The sequence below is a fragment of the Anolis carolinensis genome, chromosome 2, assembly GCF_035594765.1.
Source record: "Anolis carolinensis isolate JA03-04 chromosome 2, rAnoCar3.1.pri, whole genome shotgun sequence".
In the NCBI taxonomy this organism is placed as follows: Eukaryota; Metazoa; Chordata; class Lepidosauria; order Squamata; family Dactyloidae; genus Anolis; species Anolis carolinensis.
In genome coordinates this window covers 55,585,367-55,590,366 of record NC_085842.1, presented here as the reverse complement: position 1 = coordinate 55,590,366, position 5,000 = coordinate 55,585,367, and positions in this window count along the sequence as shown.

Here is a 5,000-nt window from a genome sequence, read left to right as displayed (position 1 = left end):
CAAGATGAAAAGTTAGTTACCTAAGTAGAAGAAGGACTTTCACATTGAAGAAAACCCAATGGAGAAGGAAATACGTCTTTCAATGCAGGAACAAAAGGGTTTCTTTGAAAATTCGCTAAAAATAAAAGGGTAAAGGAAACGTTCTGCAATTTGGTGAGCTGACAGGGTTGAATGTGTTCTCCCACTGTACCAAATTTGATCAGGATAGCTAAAAAAAATGAGGGCGGGAGAGCCCTGTAAATGTCCCCCCCCCCAGAGCTGTTTTCTTTGCAACTGCACATGCGCGTCCACCATTAACGAACCAATTTAGAGCATTATGAATTTTCAGAAATATCAAAATTTTTGAGGGAAAAAATTGGAAATAGTTTCAAAAACGAAGCGCCGGCGCCCCCTACTTTAGAAGCGAGTTTAGAACCATTTTTTTCATTGTTCGCTCATGTCTAATGCCAACCATATCTCAGATCATGTCCCTCCAGAGTTAACATCCTAATATCACTCAACAAAACCCAATCTTTTATCTAAACCAAAATAAAGAGCAAGAAGCAAAGTAGAGTTTCAGATTAGGCGTGCTTAATCCACCCCTTTCTTTTGCATCTTGTAACACCTTAAATTTAATTTTGGGCTTCTTTTCTTGATATATAAATTTAGATATATTGTTTTGCCATTTTTAAATGGTATATCTGTTGCTATCACAGGTATTGTGTTATCGATGGCTTTCATGGCCGGAATCACGGGGTTGTTGTATGGCCATGTTCTAAAAGTATTCTCTCCTGACATTTTACCCACATCTATGGCAGGCATCCTCAGAGATTGTGAGATATATGCCTCTGTTATTTTGCAACAACATTTTATGTCCATGTTTTTAGTTAATGTTTTTTTTTGTTTTTTGACTATTAATTTTAAATCCTGCTAAAGTTCCAAAATCATTCAGCTTTCTCATCAAGGTTTCTACTCCATTCAATGGATTTTCTAAAGTAATTACCAAGTCATCTGCCAATGCTCGCAATTTATGATTTTCTTTTTTAATTCTTACTCCAGAAATCTTTTCTTCACCTTTTATATCCCTTAACAATACTTGAAAAATGTTGTGGCTCAGCCATCATGGCCCAGGTTTCATCAAGAGTTAGAGTTAGAAATAGATGAGGTGATGGAATTCGAGGACATTCCTACTTCAGTTCCCAGCCCCATGGCCTTGCAGGTGCTGGATATTGTGGAATCACAGGATCCGCTAATTGACGAACATTCCGAAATTTCTCCAGTGTTACCCATACCAGATGGTACAGTCTTGGGGGAGAATGGAACTTTTAATCGGAGAGATTTTGTTACTAAAGACAGGAGCAAGAAACAGGGAGTGAGAAGAAGTCAGAGACTCGCTCTCAAATTGGATAATGATTAATTTTCCCATGAGAACTTTGTGGATCCTGTACTCCCTAATTCTTGCAGACTTGGAATTCTGTTAAAAGTACTCCTCACTCTATTCTCATTGCGATGTCAACTTTGCCTTTCCTCCAATGAGGTTCCAGTTTCCAGCTCCTTGCCTTGTCTCCTGAATCTGTGACGAGTTCCCAGTTCCAGGCGAGCCACGTTGAGCCGTGACTCCCGAGTAGACCTTGCCTTGTTACCGTGACTTTCTTGTTCTTGAATCAAGATTGACTCTGCCTTGTTTACCTTGCTTCCTTGTTTTTGCTATGGGACTTTTCAAGTGGATTTGCAGCACTTTGTTCCTGCTATTGTTTCATGGACAAACTTTGATTTCTTAAAGGAAGCTATCGAGCTTCACTTGTGGACTACAAATTGCACATTGATGAACTCTTTCTGAATTGTAATAGACTATATATTATGGACTATTTCTTATTCTGACTTTCCACCTTAAATGCGTATATATACACTCTGCTTCAATAAACAGCTTGTGTGTTATATTGGCTCCTGCCTGGTTTTCAGGTGCTCGTGCTGTCTTGGGGTGCAACAAAGAACTAGTATAAATAGAACAGGTGAGAGTGGGCATCCCTGCCTAGTTCCTTTTTGAATCTCACATGGCTTGGTTAGGTTTCCATTTACAATCACTTGTGCCATTTTGTCTAGTGTAAATTGATTTTACCAATTTTATAAAATTATCATCTAAATCCAGAAATGTATGTATGAAGATAGAAATATATAAAGAATTTTGTTTGATAAAAGCTAGGATGTTCTTAATTGACTTAACTGCCAGACCTGTTAATGAAGACATACTATGTCCATAAAAGAAACAACTAGGCTATGCCAAATAGATATATTTCCCATTCTGATTGCAATAGATGCCCATCATAGCTTCTTATAAAATGGATGCTGCTAGATCTAGCAAGATGTTAACTCCTGAAATATCCTTATATTCAGAAATGCCAGTTTAGAGGTGTACTGTATACAGAAAAGAAAACTATTTCTCTGTAGCTAAATGACTGTATATTTCAGTAGCTAAATGACTGCTGGAGAGATAATGAAAAATTTAATTTTCATTGAAGTATGAATACCTGAATTAACACATACAAGGTAGTAAAAAGACTGAGAGCCATGAGAAATATGATATGAGTAGAGTACTGTGTACATCTGCCCCTCCAAGCTCTTTCTTTCTAAACGAGACTATTTTATTCAGGTAGGTTCTTTGGATGCTCTTTGTGGGTATGTGTGTGATTCATTTGATGCGTGCATTTTGGAAATTTTAAAATTCTGGGCTTATCAGTCAAGCAACTGTTTATATCTAACTTGGGAGTCCATTTGAGGCAACCAGAAATGATTCAACAGGAAGCAATTTGTAATTCATCTGGTCTAAGCCACAGACAAAAGGTGCTGGGAATCCAGAAAGAGAAACTGAGTATGTTTTCAATTTAAATTGTTGATAATGGTATCAACTTAAGCAGTTCAAGGAAAAAAGAAAGATACCATCATCAATAGTGCTTATGGTTGGCTTGAGCGGACAAACAGATCAGGAGCCCTCTTCCGTATGAATTGTAGATTCAATTTACCTGAAGCCTGTGACCATACCTGTGACATATTAATGGAGGCAAGAAGGCAACTGAGAAGAGAGTTGTTTTCAGAAAACCTCATGTTGGACCTTGAAGTCAGTGATGTGCAAGAGAATCAGTGAATCATGCAAATGTCATATATATATATATATATATATATATATATATATATATATATACCTGTCACAAGTAGAATAGAATAGCTTCTCTCAGCAATTGTGAACATGGGAGGAAGGCCAGGTCAGTGTATTAACCATTCTGCCCTAAGGGTTTCTGTTCCTTTAAAGAGAAAACCTGCAGAAAACTTTAACACCCCCTTCAAAATTCCCCTGCTAAATGCTTACCAAAAACCAAAAAGAACATAATTGGCTTGCTGCCTGTTCACTGAGATTCAAGGACTGAGGCTGCAGCTATAGAGAGAGTTCGGAGCTGCCAGATCCTCTCCCAACCAAACTTCTGAATCAACTTCTCAGCAAAAATCCTGCCTTCTTGAGGCAAGGATCCGAGTTGACATGCAATAAAACAATAGAATGTTCACAAGGAAGCTTCCATGTAAATCACATGGAACAATAGAATGCCAACAAGCGCACAAGGAAGACTCCTCCTCAGTCAAACAAACTAACAGCATTATTGCAAAAGACCCAATAGTTATAACTCAACAAACCCTTTAAAAAGCTTGTCTGGAGCTGGTATAGCTTAACACAACAGACAAAGCCTCCCTTATGCTGTCCCTTGCACCATATCCACCCAAAATGACTCTTGGTCTTGCTGCCTGTTTGCCAAACTCCCGTGACTAGGTGCTAGTCAACATATAACTCTGAATGACAAAAAAAAAATTGAATGAAGCCACAATCCATAAATACTGATTTAGGCAAATCTCCAATTGCAGGAGCAAGATCTGTAACTCAAATCATAATAGCAGCTTCCTCTCCAACCCAAGCCCTAGCTCAATGATTAAGTAGTTGTTATATAAGTATCACCTCCAAAAAGGAGGTAATATCTCAGGAGCTGGCATTGAAATATTGAAAATGAAAAGAATCTATGAAAGAATCCTTATAAGGTTCAAACTCAAGACAGGTCTGAGTTGGAATCAAGATTTTCTCCTGAAACAGATGTGTAACTTGGGGTATTCGGCCTTGTGGCCTTCTGACACGATTTTTCCTTCTCTTGAGAACCTTGAAAAGGCTCTTGCTGCCAGTAGCATCCATATCCTATCCTGGAATGGCATTTCAAACCAGGTTGATCAGCACCAGAGAATAATGATTCTCCTATTCAAGCAGGAAGATAGCAACTCATTCCAGCAAGGCAGCTGTCTGCCTGTCCGCCCGTTACGTATCTGCTATGGCCAGTCCTACTTTTTGACTATGCCATTTTGCAGGCATAAAAACGGCGGTCTAAATGATTTCAAGAGATGGGTTGCATTTTGTTTTCCTTTGACAGCCCTCTATATGACATGGAAGCTAGAGGGAAAATTATACCCCATTCCTTATTCAGATTTTTCACAGATTTTTTTTGCTTCTGTCTGGTTCTCTCCTCCACTCCCCCTTTTTAAAGGAAAGAAACAAAGGGAATACATTGTGCCTGGGAAGATGAATGTTTCCAGAGTATCTCAAGTAGTAAATATTACTGCTATGCCATTGGCCTGGTTTAAACTCTTAGAGTGGAAAGACAGAAGTAATTTTTCAGAGGATGTTTTTGAGGATGTTTCTCCCTTCCCATTAATGCTTTTGCATTCTGACATTGTTATTTCCCCCCTCGCCCAAATTTCTTTTAATTAAATATACTTCAACTAGCATTAATTGTATAGTAGCACCAGTTTCCTCTCTACTTACCTAGTACTAGGAGATACAGGATTTGCTCAAAGTATAATGAATTTCTTTACTGTGTATCCTGTTTTGTCTTTCAAGAACAGTCTTAAAACAATGTGGTAAGTAAATGAAAACTGCTTTACTTCAGCAAAACATAAAGAACAGCATACTCAGTGGTATAATGCAAAAGAAA